This window comes from Cryptomeria japonica, chromosome 10 (assembly GCF_030272615.1).
Source record: "Cryptomeria japonica chromosome 10, Sugi_1.0, whole genome shotgun sequence".
NCBI classification, from domain to species: Eukaryota; Viridiplantae; Streptophyta; class Pinopsida; order Cupressales; family Cupressaceae; genus Cryptomeria; species Cryptomeria japonica.
This window is the reverse complement of record NC_081414.1, coordinates 49,271,109-49,289,134: the sequence shown is the minus strand read 5'-3', so window position 1 is coordinate 49,289,134 and position 18,026 is coordinate 49,271,109.

Sequence of the window (18,026 nt, the reverse complement as noted above, 5' to 3'; positions counted from 1 at the left end):
AATAAAAAAAAACTGATTTATTCTCTATTTCATTCAATTTTAATATTTAATTGTTTTGATTGCTTTCTCTGAGATTATTTATCAATTTTTAATTTATTTTTCAAGATTATCTCCAATTGATTTCTTTTCTCAAATTTTTAATTCTTTCTTGGTCAATTAATTCCTTTTTTTGATTTATTTCCTTTTCTGAAGATTTGTGCTCAATTGATTTATTTAATCAAAATTCCTCTTCTTGATGATTTAATGGCAATTTGATTTATTTACTTAAATATGCTAGGATATTTAATTAAATAAATAAGGTAATTGTTTAAAATAATATATTTGGAATGATCAATTAATTAAATAAATATTTAATTAATATTGGTTGATTGATTTGCCATGTGACATTGGATGATTAAAGAATTAACTGTGTGCTCAAGATTGATTTAATTGCCTTTAGTTAGGACCTTGGTGACGTTGTCGAGATTAGGGGCCCATGGTCTAGGAGATGGCCTAGATTTTCATGACAGGAGGATGCTTAAAAGCAAGCGTCTATTTACACACATGCCAACTCATTTTGCAGTTGAAATTAACCTTGAAAAGGACGAGCGCCGCCATTCATGATTTCGAAAGGAAACTTATTCAGCCCACCATTAATTAAAGCCACTTGAGACGAAAAATCTCGGCCAAACAGATCTCCACCAATAAAATCGACAGCCAGCATGGTTCGCACAAGCTAAGATAGTCCTGCAGGAGTTATGTTTTAAAACACGATGTACCTACACATACGCGTGGTGTTTGTTTGCATCACCTCTTTCTGTGAGGTACCATGAAAGACATTGCCAATTCTTAATCAGACCTTGCTCTATCGTGTAAATTAATGAAGTATGATAGGAGCATTGGATATCGAGAGCATTGGTGTATTTGTCACTTGTCACCCTGAGCTGAGAATTTGTTATAAATATGTCTTTTCAGACATTCTTTTACGTAGGTTCTACTTCAACGACAAAGTTTGTTCAGGATATGGATACTCCTGTTAGACTCATTAGTAGAAAAGCTCAGGTTGCTTTCCTTGGGAACATTTATGACCGAAGGTTGCAGATGATGACAAGGTGGAAGAATCCCCTTATTGTTGCTACTATCAAATGGGTGCTTGGCGAGGATTTTATAGATAACGCAGACCAATACCGTATGAACATGGACATTTGTTCACATTTTGTCGCTTTGTTGCTGGATTCTGGATTGGCTGGGCTATTGACCTCACAGCTTACCAAGGCACTCTTCTCCCATGACTATTTGGGAGGGCTGGAAGATATGGTGGTGTACTATGTCCCTTTCCAGGGCCTTCCTCTAGCGTCGGATCTGAGGTGCTTTATTACTTCCCGCTAGGAGGTGACTTGGCACCCGCTTATCGGCGGTCTAAGGATGATGACACTATCATCCCACCGTTTTCAAGCAGAGCTCACTGCGGAGTTCCTCCTCCATGTCCATCTGATAATTCCTGCTCTGGATGGTATCGAATGGTACTCTGATTTCCAAGATTACATTTTTGCACGGGTCTTAATGTCGCACATTCAACCAAATCTGGTTGTTATCTCCATGGCTGGGGTACATGGTGGTGCTTTTGACTATGAGTGATCAGAGAGAGAGGATACTTCAGATGATAGTGGATACCCTAGCTTTCAAATGCAGGATGATGAAGATGGAGAGGATCTTTGAGAAAATGGCGGCCCATCGCTGAGGGCTTCATCTTGCAACTTTTGTAAAAAGGAAGGCCATGGGCCCGTCCATGAATTGTATAACAAAAAAACACCCATAATATAATGATTTCTCTTTTCTCTTGTTTAATCATCACATATCTTGTGATTTCATTTTGCCTTCTTGGGAATATGACTAGGAATAATTAAATAAATAAGGCACACAAAAGCATTATTTACATTATATACATTTAGAGAGAAACTGCTAATGAAAAGGTTTAAGATGGAACCCATTGACCAGGATCCAGAGAGAGTCTCCTTGCATATCCTCGAGGTCAAATGAATTGAAACCTTTGCAAATTATAATGCAGAAAGTTCCCTCCCATAATCCATCAAACTTAGCATGTTGATCGGACTTGGATGCTCTTTCATTATACTTTAACACAAGGTCGCCTTGTTTGAATCTTGGGTCAGAACTCTTTTTGCTATCGAACCACCTCTTAATAGTTTGCTAATGGTTCTGGAGAGATGCGAAAGCCACTTCTCTAGCCTCTTATAGTTCCATAATCTCCACTAATCTTGTGTCCATAGGACTAATTTCTGCTACTTTGATGGAGTTGAGTAACTGTAAGGCTTGGATTTCCAAGGAAATGGGAAAAAGTGTGTCCTTACCATAGACCAGCTTGTATGGGGAGTTCTTTAAGACCTATTTGGGTGTTATCCAGTCAGCCCATAATGCGCTCCTTAAGTGGTCATGGTGCCACTCCCTCTTGTACTCTGACCCTATGCTTTTAATGAGTCTAATAAGATTTTTATTAGTGGACTCGACGAGCCCATTTCCTTGCGGGTAGCAGTTAGAGGAGGTTTTTAGGTAAATACCTTTGCTGAGGGAAAATTGGGTGATTCGTGAACCCACGAATGCACACGCGTTATCTGATATTATGGTCTTTGGAAGACCATATCGACACACTAGGTCCTCTAGGAATGTCAACACCTCTATCTTCAATGAATTCTTTAAGGGAAGAACTTTGGACCATCTGAAGAAGTAATCGGTAGCGGTCAGGATCCACTTATGTCCTACTGAGCTTAGGGGATTGATCATCCCTATAAAGTCGAGTCCCCATTGAGCAAAGGGTTCCTCCACCATTATGGGTCTGAGTGGCATTGCCGCCTTTTTACACCTGCTAGTATAATATTGGCATTCTTTGCACTCCCTCGCTAAGGTGTGCATGTCTTTGAACATGGAGGGCCAAAAATATCCAGCACGAGTGATCTTGATGATGGTTGTTTGTCCCAAAAAGTGACCCCTTGATGAGCCGTAGTAAAATTCCTATAAGATCTTGCCTGCCTGGCATTGGCTCACACAGCAGAGTAGGAATCCATCGAAATTTCTTTTGAAAAGTATGCCATCCACCAAGCAGAAACCACTGTTCTAAAGCCTATATAATCTCTTCTTTTTAGGGGAAGACCTTCGGGGAAGCTCCCCATCTTCATGAAGTGTTTTCGGGCCTCCACCCAGCATATCTCTGATGGCTCAGAGGTAACCATCATAACTCCTTCTGTGGCCGTCTTCATTTCTCAGGGTTCGCACTCCTGGGCTATATATTCACACAAACCTTTGCCACATATTATTTTGGTGGGCCTGATGTCAATATCATACTCCAAGATTTTAGTGATCCAGTTTTCCCTTTTCTCAGTGATGTCATCTTCCATGATGTATTCTCTGACCGTTGGATGAGCAACATACACTGTAGTCTTATTGCAAATGATGAAGTACCTGAATTTTTTCAGGCCCTTGACCACGACCAAAGCTTGTTTTTCAACGAAGTTATACTTCGCCTCATATTCCTTTAGGATCTTTGAATGGAAGTCTATAGGGTGCTCACTCCCCTTTTCTACATCTTTCTAGGTCAAGACCATAGCATGCTATAGTGATGAGAGAAAACATACATTATGAAGTCTTTAGACATATCCGGGTTGGATAGCATAGGGGCTGAACAGACAGCCTCTTTGATCTTCTCAAAAGTTTCTTTATCTTTGAGAGTCCATTTGAAATGTGTTTCATTTTTGAGAATCAAGGTGATAGGCCTTACCATCCCCACAACAAATAAAGTGGCTTACAAAGTTAATCTTTCCTAGGAAAGACTGGACCCCCTTTTTATTGATAGGGAGGGGAAGCTCTTTTATTGCTTTAACTCGGTCGGGGTCGATGGAGACCCCTTCCTTTGACACTATATGTCCTAGTAGTTTCCCTTGAGGGACTCCAAAGATACATTTTTTTGGGTTTAAAGAGATCCCAAATTCTAGACATTTTTGGAACACCAGCTCGAGATGATCAAAATGATCCTCTCTATGCTTTGAAAACACCATTAAGTCATCCAAATATATGAGGATGATCTTGTTGATGAGCTCCTTGAAGGCCAAGTCCATAGCTCTTTGAAAAGTTGTGCCAACATTTGACAACCCAAAAGGCATTTTTTGGTAGGCAAATGTTCCCCATTTGGTTGTGAAAGTCATCTTGTGTTGATCCTCTGGCTTCACCAAGACTTGATTGTAACCTGAGAAACTGTCCAGCATTGAGAACATTTCTGATCCTGCCATCGTGCTTAGCAATTGTTCCATTGATGGAAAAGGGTAGTGATCTTTTAAAGACGCCTGGTTTAAGTCTTTGAAGTCCACACAAAGTCAGATGTCTCCGTTCTTCTTCCTGCTTGGTACCGGGCTGGATACCCGGGTGTTGTGCTTGATGGGGTAGATGATTATGGATTGTATCAGCTTTTTCAGATCTTAGGCCATGAGGTATTCGATCTTTGGATTGGCCGGTCTCTGCTTTTGTCAGACCGGTTTGGCTCCATCGGTGAGCTTGATGGTGTGTTGAATGATGTTGGGATTGTAACCTTTCAGATCTTCATAGGACGATGCCAGTACACCCATATATTCATCACAATATTGGGTCAATATTTTTTAATCTTCTGGAGGAACCTCCTTCCCGACCTTGAGCATTCTTCCACCTCCTACCGACATTTCGGTATAGTCTCCTTTATTGGTTGTAAACTTTCACTTATCATTTTTGGCATCACCATGGTTGAACAAATTTTCTAGGGTGATCAACCTGTTAGGAAGCTTGTTGGATCTGAGCTAGATGATTTAGTTCCCATAAGCCTCTTTCACCTTAGGTTGCATCTGATCTACGAACTCCCCTGAGTTTTGAATGAACAGGGCGATCTGCTCATCACTTTTGAAGACTTGCCAATGAGTGTCGTTGTCAGGAATAGCTGGCCGAACAACCACGTAGACTATTTGAGAATTGGCGAGCAGGTCCACAGTAGGGTCAAATTGTAATCCAATTGTGGCCATCTAGTCAGCCGCAACATTTTCTTTTCTGGGAACTCTCTGGATATTGAAAGCACCAAAGCTTTCAATCAAATCCCATGTTTTGTGATAGTAGGATCTCATGCAAACATGTTTGGCACTAGAGATTCCTCGGACCTGGTGCACCACCAGCTTAGAATCACCCAAAACTTTCAATTTTCTAATACCCATCCTCTCTGCCAAACTCAAACCCTTGATCAATCCTTCATACTTTGCTTCATTGTTTGAGCATGCAAATTGTAGATGAAAAGACTTTAGAATTTTTTCACTTGAGGGTGAAGTGAGGAAAATCCCATCTCATGAAACTACTTTGCATCTTGCACCATCAAAGTGCAGGGTCCAGAGTGTGAAGGACAACTCCTCTTTCGAAAATGGTTCTTTGATAAGTTTCGGGATGACCTGATTTTCATCAAAGATGCAGTAAGTACTTAGGCTGGTGGCATGGTAGTTGGAGTATGGATTAGAGTCTATGAATTCATTTAAGAAAATCTCCTGATCGGGTGGAATGTCCTCGGTCACTTCTTCATCCTCTAGGAGCTCTACGGTTTTCATTTCTTTGTTTGAGATGGAAGTGTGAGTGGGTTCAAAATTGAGCATGGCTTGATTTGCTATGTGTTCAACATGAAGGGGTTCTGAAAGGATTTTGAGTTTGGCATCACATTGAGTGCGGAGGATAAGGTGGGACCAGTCTAAGGACAAGTAGCCTCCTATTTTGGTAGTAAAATCTCGAGAAATGCAGAGCCAAAAAATAGGCAGGATGTCGATGACTACCACTTCTTGGGACACGGTGACACTAAGACATGCAAATAACATCAGCAGGAGGTTCTTGATAAGACCTATGGTCTAGAATTTATTCCCGTCTAACTGCATGACACCCCTATTTAAAGACTCATATTTGATATTCAAGACCTCAATGATTTGCTTAGGCATGACGGTGGTGCTGGCACCAAAATCTATCATAGAATTATGTAAGAGCTTATCCCCGACTATGAGGGTCAGTTAGAAAGGATTTGGTTTGTGCTTACCTTCCATTTGAGACTTAGGAGGCATGGCTTTATTAGTTAACATATTTGGAGGGCATGATTTGTCCATAGAGGGTGGAAGCCTTTCTTTGTTGATCTGTAGAGCTTTGGTGGCGTTCCTGCTTGCACTTTTTCCAATATCGAACATGGCCTCTTTTAGTCAATTCTTTTTCTCTGGGAAACTGAGGAGATTCCATAAGGAGATGTTGGTCAGAGCTTTCTTCAGCTATTCCACCACATCTAGAATTGTTGGTGTCATGCTTTGTGAAGTGTACCTATACCTGCAAACACAATGACTCAATAAATCATTATAAGCAATGGTTAGTGAATTAAAACAATGAAATGTAAAACCATAGCTAATCAACTTATTGCCTCCTAGTAAATGTGAGTATAAAAAATGCTCCTAGATCTGATTATGCATATTCCAGTGACTTGAATACACTTAGAAGGAGGATTTGAATGATGAAAATGCATGATCTAGCAAGAATAGCATGATTAAGCTATATGAGCTCATGATTATTCTAGAAAATAAGCTATAATGAAGATGCAATTAAGCTAAAATTGAGCATGATAACATTGCTAAAGAATGATAAGCTATAAACTAGATGCCTATAGTAACAATGCATAAGATGAGAATGAGATGGGATGAATATTGCTCCAAAATGAGGTCTATTTTTAGGATTTCCAAGGTTAGGGGTGAGGTGGCAAGAATCAACGATCAAGATTGATCTGAAGATATCAATGGTTAAATTGGAGGAGGTTGGCAAAGGGGGTTGGATTAAAGGGAACATCTGTCATCTCTATGGTGACAAGTGTCAAGAGGATTCTAGAATAGGTTTAGATGAAAGGGAACACTTAGTGACAAGTGTCACAAAGCTTCTAGAAGAGGTTGGATGAAAGGGAACATAGGGGTAGGTAGAATGGGTTAAGTTTAGGAATGGTTAGGTTTAGGAGTGGTAGAAGTTAGGAGAATTTGATTTTAAAAAATTCAAATAATGGGAAAAGGATAATTAATTTCAACAGCTCATAATTGATTTGTTTTAATTAATTAGGGGATCTAGAAGAAATAATTTTGATGGAGGGAATTAATTAATCAAAGGGGTGAAATGAACCTATTAAATAAATCCTTAGATTTATTAATAAGTAGATGAAAGGGGAAATTTAATCAAATTGCTTAGTGAACTTAATTAAATTGGGGAGGAGTATTAATTAAATAATTGCTTATTTAATTAATTATCTTTAGACCATTTTTAGGTGTACACATTTTGCCCCTCTTTGAAGCGAGGTGTGATGACGCGTTGATTCAAAGAATAATCTGAATTTGATGATATTAGTTTGATCGGATACCCTAGCTCTTGATTGCTAAATTCCAGTACGATGATGCCCCCTTGGGAGATCAATTGAGATAATTGATCTTTAGAGTTTTTGCGAAATTGATATCCTGATAGATTTGATTTGATTTCTGCAACTGTGTTTTGATGAAAATGCGAGTTCTTCGATTAACTTGATTTCTTAGATTGATAAGATTGAAAAAACTTGATTGATTAGATTGATACGATTGAAATTCAGTCTAGTTTTAGGAAGGATTCATCCTTGTAAAGCGGAAAAATTGAACCCTAGTCGTTCTCCCCTCCCCAACTCCAAGGAGAGAGAAGGGAGAGTCACTAGGGTTGATGGTTTTCACTTAGGAGGGACTTTACATTCAAAAGAGGGGTTGAAACCCACAAGATCCAATCCCACGCAATGCAAGATTGGATTCTATATGAGTTTCAAGGGTTAAGACATCAAGGATACCCTCTTTTGTAAAGAAATGTAGATAGAAAGATTGAACTAGGAATGCATGCAAAGTAGGAAAGATTCACTTATAAACAGAGATAGGAATATGATATGAAGCTGCGGACCTGGAATTAGCAGTAAAATGTCGAGACAGCGCTGTCCTACAAATTTGAGCAAAAGTTGACGGGACGATGGCACCCGGCGTGCACATGGTCCTCCGAAAAATCCGTGAAACGAAGGGGGATCTGTTCGTCTCTGCACAAGGATTCCAGATGTCCAATTACAGCCGCGTACCTGCAACCTACACATAGAAAAGAGAGGACGATTGGGGGGTTAGGGATGAGGGGTTTGCCTTTAGGTCAAACCCCGGTTTTGGAATTAACCAAGAAATGAGAAATGCTGTAAATGTAATGTAAAACAAGTACTAATACCTTGTTGTAAGGATGTTTGTATCCTTATATGCGAAGGTATAGATGTTGTTGTATGTTGTATGTTTGTATGTTGTAGTATGTGATCTCCTCTTCAATGGTTGAATCCTTATCTTGAATGCAACACTTAGCCTTGAATGGAGACTTAGAATGATCAATTACTTGAAGGAATGCTTGAATGCTTGAATGCTTGAATGTTTGAATAGAGTTTCCACGTCTTGTACACATATGTCCTCCCTCTTTTTTTATCTCCCCAAATGGGAGAGGAAAATGTAGTTTATATACTTGTCAATTAGGGTTAAAAGATTGATTTTCCCGACCTTAGGCCGACCAGGAAATGTTATTTTCCAAATTGCAAACAAAAAGACCCGAAGTCCCATAGGAGACCGGGCCCAAAAATAGGGCTAGGGACCAGGGCGCTGGGCGCCATGGTCCTAGGGGACCAGGGCGCTGGGCGCCCTAGTCCTGAAGGACCAAGGCGCTGGGCGCTCTGGTCCCACCTCCCGGGACAGCAGGGTGCAAGGAGGATCAGGCAGGGTGCTGGAAAAATGCAGTTTTTGGTGTCGTGAGCAAGTTTCGGGATCTCCATTCAGGTTCAGTGTTGCGTCGCAATTGTGAAGACCCAAATGCAGTCAAAATTGCAAGTGTCACAATTTTAGGACACTACATTTAGCCCCCACTTTAGCGGGAGTATAAGCGTACGCTCATACTTCCGGTAAAGTACAAGGAAACAACATTGAAAAACTTTCACCACGTCAAGGAGGCAAGATACACAAAGCCCCCAGTGGACTAAGGATCTTACGAATTTGATTGACAAAGTAAAAGGGAAGATCACGAGGGAGAACCATGACTGTCAGTAGTAAGGTTCCCTCACTATGAGTCATGCAAGAAAGATATCAAAAATCTTCAAGGCAAAGCTACATTTGTCAAGAAATTTTCAAGTATCTTGAAAAGATATGAACGGGATGTATGCCCCCCTACGTTAAAGTGATCGCACACACCTCACCGGGGGTGATTGCTTTAAGGTAGTGATACATATGAGAATGAGAAAGGAAAGGAGCACGTTATCACAAGGATTTAGCCCCCAAGTGTGAGATAAGCCCAAGGATAATAGACACAAAACACAAAACACAAGGTGACTTCGCTTTCCTCGGGGTCAGTATGCTATATGATAATTCATGTATATCATATGTATGTATGCATAATTGTTATTCATTCCCCAATCAAGGAAGGTTACCTAGAAGAAGGGAACACATGTGTCCTTTGAGTCAACATGAGAGAGATCGAGAGATCTCAATGCTTTGCATCGTCCTCAAGTAGACAACACTAAGGACAACAAATAGAAGAATGAGAATAACATATAGAAGAAGTAACAAAAGAGGGGGAGAGAATCTGCTATGCTAATGAAACTAGTCTAGCACGTCATCTACCCCCCGATCTTGCTGATCAATGTTTCGGGAAGGTAGGGAACACGCTAGAGGAGGAACATCCAACACAGCAGATGGAGCTATCACAAGATCCAAACAAGGGCTATGTTCATGTTCCAAGCCACGTTGTTCTTGTCTAGGAGCTAGGATAAGTGCTTTAGAAAATGCGTTAGATAAATGGTTATCAACATCAACATATTCATATTCACTATCAGAATGAACAGGAGTAACATTTTCATCATGAATAACATTTTCATCTATATCATCATCAAGATTTATGAAAATAGGATCTTTAACTCACACAGGATCAAGACCGTCATGCATCTTATGTTTAGGAGATTTTGGCTCAATCGTCGGCTGAGGAGAAAATGGAATAATGCTTGTTGAAGGTGTTTTTGGGGATTGCAAAGTTTGAGAGGCAGCTGCCTGAGCTCTAAGATGACGCTTTTGTCGGCGTTCACGTGCAGAACAATTTCGTCTAGTCTTAGTAGGAAGTTGAGAAGATTGAGGAGGAGGAATGTTCTCATCCTTATCACTTGGGTGTTTAGGTTGTGGTCTCTTAGGTTGAATAATAGGAGAAGAGGAAGGTCTCTTCTCTCTATAAAAGGAAGGAGGAGGAACTGCTCCATATAAAGGAGGAATATTTGGTTTAGGAAGGAGACCAAGTCCATCATGACGAGGAGGTATAGGTCTACTCTTAGGAAGTTTATTAGATATAGGCATAGTCACATCCATAGGGATGGGTTGGGAATCTTCTTGAGGAAAGACATTAGTTTTATCTTTCAAAGGAAGAACCTCCTTCTCAAGAATGATAGGAATATCAAGTTTGGGTGTTCTAGGTTCACTTAGAGATAGGATCATATCTGTTTTCCACTTTTGATAAGATTTGAAAAGATGATCACTTCGCGGAGGAAGAGATTGGAATTGTTTAGGCCAAAAGTAATCAAGAGGAACGCTAGAAGTTCTTTCAGCTGGTTTAAAGAGACTATGATTGACAGTAACAACTTCACCATTATGGGGAAATTTCAAGCACTTGTGGATAGGAGAAGCAATAGCTTTCATGGAAGATAGCCAAGGATAGCCTAGCTTCACACGAAATTGTTCGGACGATGGAATAATAGCAAAGTCCACATCAAGGGATTTGTTATGGACCTCAATAGGTAATGTAATAGAACCAATTGCAGGAGAAGAAAATGCATCAAATAGTTTCACAACCACATTTGTTTCGTCATAGATCACTTGATTCAATTGCAAAGTAAAAAGAAGTTCTTCAGTAATGACATTAACCATACAAGAAGGATCAATAAGCACTCCACGGCAAGGTGTATTCTTGACTTTTGCAACTATGTATAAAGGACCATCAGGTGCCCTAAGGGTTTCACTAGAATCAAATGTGATGGAAGGTTCTTTAGGGATTTTCTGCTGCTCTACAAAGTTAATCACATTCGGAGTCATAGACACAAGATCATCAGGTGAGACAGAGGAATCAGTAGTATCAATCGCATTAGAGGTATGAGAAGGCAATGGATCAGTAAAAATCTGAAGATTTTGGTTAGGAAGAGCTACAGATGTGTTACCTTTATCATTCACTCCAGAAACAGAGATAGTATTATTATCAATCAAATCTTGAATTTTCCCCTTTAAAGCAAAACATTTTTCAGTATCATGCCCAGGTTGACGATGAAATTGACAAAAAGATTTGTTATCAAAATAGGGTGAATTAATCTTTGCAGGATCAATTTGCCTTATAGGAGGAAGAGTAAGCACATTTTGTTCCAATAACTTATTCATAATACTATGCAATGATTCATTCAAAGGAGTAAACTTTCTTTCTCTCTTGAAAAACTTAGAAATAGGAGACACACCTGATGCTACATTCACATTGTTGTTGATGATGTTTTCATTGAATTTAATGGACTCTCTGTTCGGTTTAAACTTCCCAAATGGTTATTGACTACTATCACCCTTATCACTCGGAGCCATAGGATGTGATTGTTCCATTTGACTCACAGTCAGTTGATAATTGTGAAGAGTTGTGCACAACTGTTGGAAAGAAGTAAACTCAGAAAACAGGAGTTTTTCTCTAATGTCTTTTTGTAAATTAGAAATAAAGATTCTTTGAATATCATTGTCAGGCATTGGAAAGGAAATTTGAGCATACAAATGCTTATATCTACCAATGAAATCAGTCACTTTTTCTTTAACACCTTGTTTACAATGCATTAAATCAATCAAAGTAACTTTAGGACTTATATTGTTTTGAAAGTGTTGAATGAAAGCATTTGCAAGTTGTTCGAAAGAAGTAATAGAATAGGAAGGCAACGAGCAATACCATTGTAGGGCTTTGTCTCTTAATGTTCTAGTAAATAGTTTTGCAAGCAACCTTTGGTCATAAGCAAAATCAGTACATATTGTTTGAAAGGTCTTAACATGTGTTAGAGGATCACCCTTACCATTATAAAGCTCCAAATGTGGAATTTCAACATGTTTAGGGGGGATAGCTCGAACAATGTCAAGAGAAAGTGGGCTCGCAACATCAAATGTGGGCACACTAAACTTAGATTGGTTCATAGAGGCAATTTGTTGCTGTAAAGAGGAGACAGTTTGTGCAAGATTATTAATGGTCGCTTCAGTCGAAGAATTCATATTAGACGTGTTAGATTGTGATGGAGGTGTTATGTTATTGAAAGAAGGTAGAGAGTAAGGTGGTGGGACACTATGATAGTTAGTCATAGGAGATGATTGGAAAGGAGGAACACTACAAGGAGGAATGGAAGGGTTAAATGAATTGCCCCCTTGCGTCATGTTCATTTGTGGAGATATAAGAGGAACACTCATTGAAGGAATGAATGAAGAAGTCGGATTGAATGAAGGAAGAGGGTTAATTGAAGAAGAGGGATTGCCCCCATGACTGGTGATCATAGGAGGAATGTCTTGTGTTGAAGTAGTCATTATGTTTGATGTAAAAGTAGGTATACTAGCAACAGGAGTCATCAAAGGAATAGAATGATTGTCTTGAGTAGGAGGGTGTGTATAACCTAAGGTTTTGGCACAACTCTTCATAGGCATCACATTTGAATCCACAATTTGTGCAATACCACGCAAAATATCAATTCCATTCTTATCACTTTGAAGCATACGTTTTAGACCCTCAATTAAAGGAAGAGCTTGACTATCAGGGTATTCTTGAGACATCCATTGTCGAAAATCGTCCAATTGGTTATCCAATTTTGAAAGTTGTTCTACAGAAACCTCATGGAGAGCTTCTTCATCATTAAGAGGATTAGAGAAATTACCCATGTCCTCGTTAAAAAGGCCATTCAAATTAGGTTCCATCTTCTCAGTAATTAAACCTTGGAAGGACTTAATTCTAAGGCTTCGTCTAACGGGAATAGTGTAAGTAGGACTTATTGTTGTAAAACTCATGCACTAAAGAGAGAGAGAAGATTTTGAATTTTAGAGGTAGCAAATTTCAGTAAAACCAGCCAATCTTCCAGATTTAAGCTGTTAAATACAATCAGGACAATCTCCCGAAAATTCGGAAAAAATGTCCGGGACCGTGGCGCTCGGGGTGCACACGGTCCTCGCAACTTTTTTTGAAATTTGCAGGGATGAAAGTTATGATGATTTTACAGCTAACCTGAAAAAATTGAGTGATTTTATGATCTGTAGATAGGCCAAATTAAAGTTGCAATCTCAAAATTGAACCCTACCAAGATTGTCGAAAAATGCAAAATTTGAATTTTGAAAAAGAGAGGGAAACTAAAATTTTGAATTTTATGATTTTAGAGGGAATACTGAAAGCAATGTAGACTTTGAAATTTAAAAGTTGACTCAATTTCATGCAAAATTCAAATTTGAAAGCGGAAATCGAAGTTGTTGTAATTAAGCACTTAATTTCAAAAGTCACAAATTGCAAAAATTTGGATAAATCACTGAAATTTTGAATGAACGCCAACACACTTTTCAGATTTAGGACAGTAAGAAACACAATTTTGACATGAATTTTAATTTCAACAATTTTTGAATGATTAGAAGCCTTTATCCAAGCAATCGCTAGACCAATTTTGACTGTAATTTTGAAGGTGTTAAAATTGATAAAATCAGCCAAAATTCTAGATTTTAGCAGAAAAATACAGTAAGATCTAGCTCCCGAAATTTTGGAAAAAATGTTGGGGACGATGGCGCTCGGGGTGCACACGGTCCTCGCAACTTTTTTCCAAATTTTCAGGGATGAAAGATATTGTGATTTTATTGCGGAATCCAAAGTTACAGCCGATTTGGAGATGTTTTGATCAATGAAATTGTCGGACAAAGGTTGAATCAAGAGGGTTTCAAAAATTAGGGTTTTGACACTTAACCACTTAATTTTCAAAATTAACGCACAAATATGAATTGATAATTTGTAATAGAAGGGCAGATCTGAAACAAGCATTAACAATTAAACATTTCACAAGTTTAATTACTTAAAAAGAAAATTTAGGGTTTTTATGCAATTAACCTCTAAAATTTTGCAAAAGATCAAACATGGAAATGTAATCAAGGAATCCAATTTTTAGATCTAACTATGAATAATCAGAAAGGATGTTCACGTCGGGCTCACCAAAATGTAAAGCGGAAAAATCGAACCCTAGTCGTTCTCCCCTCCCCAACTCCGAGGAGAGAGAAGGGAGAGTCACTAGGGTTGATGGTTTTCACTTAGGAGGGACTTTACATTCAAAAGAGGGGTTGAAACCCACAAGATCCAATCCCACACAATGCAAGATTGGATTCTATATGAGTTTCAAGGGTTAAGACATCAAGGATACCCTCTTTTGTAAAGAAATGTAGATAGAAAGATTGAACTAGGAATGCATGCAAAGTAGGAAAGATTCACTTATAAACAGAGATAGGAATATGATATGAAGCTGCGGACCTGGAATTAGTAGTAAAATGTTGAGACGGCACTGTCCTGCAAATTTGAGCAAAAGTTGACGGGACGATGGCGCCCGGCGTGCACACGGTCCTCCGAAAAATCCGCGAAACGAAGGGGGATCTGTTCGTCTCTACACAAGGATTCCAGATCTCCAATTACAGCCGCGTACCTGCAACCTACACACAGAAAAGAGAGGACGATTGGGGGGTTAGGGATGAGGGGTTTGCCTTTAGGTCAAACCCCGGTTTTGGAATTAACCAAGAAATGAGAAATGTTGTAAATGTAATGTAAAACAAGTACTAATACCTTGTTGTAAGGATGTTTGTATCCTTATATGCGAAGGTATAGATGTTGTTGTATGTTGTATGTTTGTATGTTGTAGTATGTGATCTCCTCTTCAATGGTTGAATCCTTATCTTGAATGCAACACTTAGCCTTGAATGGAGACTTAGAATGATCAATTACTTGAAGGAATGCTTGAATGCTTGAATGCTTGAATGTTTGAATAGAGTTTCCACGTCTTGTACACATATGTCCTCCCTCTTTTTTTATCTCCCCAAATGGGAGAGGAAAATGTAGTTTATATACTTGTCAATTAGGGTTAAAAGATTGATTTTCCCGACCTTAGGCCGACCAGGAAATGTTATTTTCCAAATTGCAAACAAAAAGACCCGAAGTCCCATAGGAGACCGGGCCCAAAAATAGGGCCAGGGACCAGGGCGCTGGGCGCCCTAGTCCTGAAGGACCAAGGCGCTGGGCGCTCTGGTCCCACCTCCCGGGACAGCAGGGTGCAAGGAGGATCAGGCAGGGTGCTGGAAAAATGCAGTTTTTGGTGTCGTGAGCAAGTTTCGGGGTCTCCATTCAGGTTCAGTGTTGTGTCGCCATCGTGAAGACCCAAATGCAGTCAAAATTGCAAGTGTCACAATTTTAGGACACTACAATCCTGTATAAGACAATGTTGATCAAAGCATCTAGTTTTAGGAAGGATTCATCCTGTATAAGACAATGATCAGAACGTCTAGTTTCAGGAAGGACTCATCCTGTATAAGACATGATAGATCGATCAGGTTTGATTGATTGATTTGATTTGATAAGGTTGATTAGATAAAGAACTGACAGTTTGTTGATATCAAGTTGCTGAAATATTTGGATATGCTGATGTTGATTCTGTTGAGAGAGTAGAATAATATTTGGGCTAGGTCGATAATATCATGAGAGAGATAAGTTCATCATTCTGATTGCGTATACACTTGTGATGATGCTTTGATGATTCCTGTGATATATTTAACCTTGGATAAAAGGAGCTTGTAGGATCCCATGCAAGAATGAAATGCAAGCTTAAATGCAATGAAAATGCAAAGGAATACAAACTATGACCGGACCAGTCACTGGATTATTTTGCATTTTTGTCATCATTGAGCTTTTGAAATGTGGGAAGTGAGTGCAAACATCGATGGTATAATTAAACCATGATGACCTGAGCACTTCTTTCCTGGATTTTGATATAGCAAATTAGCACAAGCATCGAGGTATAATTGAACCAAGATGACCTAAGTGTTGCTTGCGTAAAACAAGTAGTATTAATCATTTCAATACGCAAATCAGAAATTTCTTCAACTATATTCCGGTGATCATGTCCTGAGACAAATTTGCACATATTAATGATTAATTTTCAGACAACATACAAGAAAAATATCATGTTTCTTCTTTGTTCCTCTAGTCCAAGACATCCTGGAGTCACTTAGAAATCATGATAGCGAAAAGCAATATATAGAAAAGTTGAACAATCATGTTACAATCATTATCCAAAAATATATTATCCACTGAAAAGTGTGTGATGTGCTTAAATTGACTTCATGATAGCTTGATAATTGATAGTTTGATCTCGTGTTCAATGTTGGATGTGTCTCAGTTTTCGCTTGATAAGAGTTGTCTAACTGTTGTTTTACCTATTTGATTTAGCTCAAAATGATCAATAGTTTTGCCCCCAGCTAAGTGCAGGATTTTGCCCCAAGCCTAGAAACAAATTTGTTATGATATATCCAATGATCCAATCAATGGTGAGAGAGAAGCTGCGATGCCTACATATGTACAAAGGCTTTGTTATGCATATGAACAGTGCTAATGGAAAATGAATGCAAGTGGATAAATGCATGAACTAATAGATGGAAGAGCTAGTGGACAAATAGTGCCTGTTTGCTAGGTTTTCACCATCTGTTTTTATTGCACTTTTTCTGATATTTGATTTTTTTTGGATTTTCTGCTTTTTCATTGTTTTTTATTTTTCTGATTTTTTAGTGTTTTTGATTTTTCTGCTTTTCAACTGTTTTTGATTTTTCTGATTTTTCACTGTTTTTTATTTTTTCTGATTTTTCAGTGTTTTTTATTTTTTCTGATTTTTTCACTGTTTTTTATTTTTCTGATTTTTCTGATTTTTCACTATTTTTGATTTTTCTGATTTTTCACTGTTTTTGATTTTTTTCTGCTTTTTCAAACATAAAATTTCTTCAAGTGCATGGTATTTATGGGTTCTTCAAGTTGATCTTCGTCCTGTGTTGATAGCTGATATGCTCCTGACCCAAATACTGTTATGACCACAAATGGACCTAACCAGTTTGGTTCAAACTTTCCTTTCTTTTCTCAATCTGCTTAGTTGCATGGATTTTCTTTTAGCACTAGTTCGCCAACTTGAAAGATTCTTGGTTTGACCTTATGATTATAGCTCTGGCACATTCTTTGCTAATATACCTTTAAATGATCAAAGGCATTTTGTCTTCGTTCATGGATCAGTTCTAACTCTTGTAGTCTAGATACTCGTTGTTCTTCATTTGGGATGAGTCCTTTTAGTGATACACGTAGAGAGGGTATCTCTACTTCGATTGGCAATATAGATTCTGATCCATATATAAGAGAGTAAGGTGTGGCACTTGTTGGTGTGCGGATACTGGTGCGGTAGGCCAAGAGAGAAGGGTTCAGTTGAATATGCCAATCTTTCCCAGTATCGTTCACTATCTTTTTAAGGATTTTCTGAATAGTTTTGTTAGATGCTTCTGGCTATCTATTTCCCTGTGGATAATATGGTGTGGAGAATCTGTGTTGGATTTTGAACTTCTCACATAGCTCTTGTACATCTTGATATTTGAATGGTCGCCCATTATCCGTGATAATGGTCATTGGTATTCCATAGCGACAGATGATATAATTCAAGATAAATGCAACAATTTCTTTTCCTGCGATATTGATGAGAGGTACTGCCTCAATCCATTTTGTAAAATATTTTGTAGCTACAAGGATGAATTTGTGACCATTAGATGAAGAAGGATTTCTCTTTCCTACTAGATCAAGACCCCATTCGCAGAAAGGCCAAGATGTTGCTAAAGCATGAATTTCTTGTGCTGGTGCATGAATCA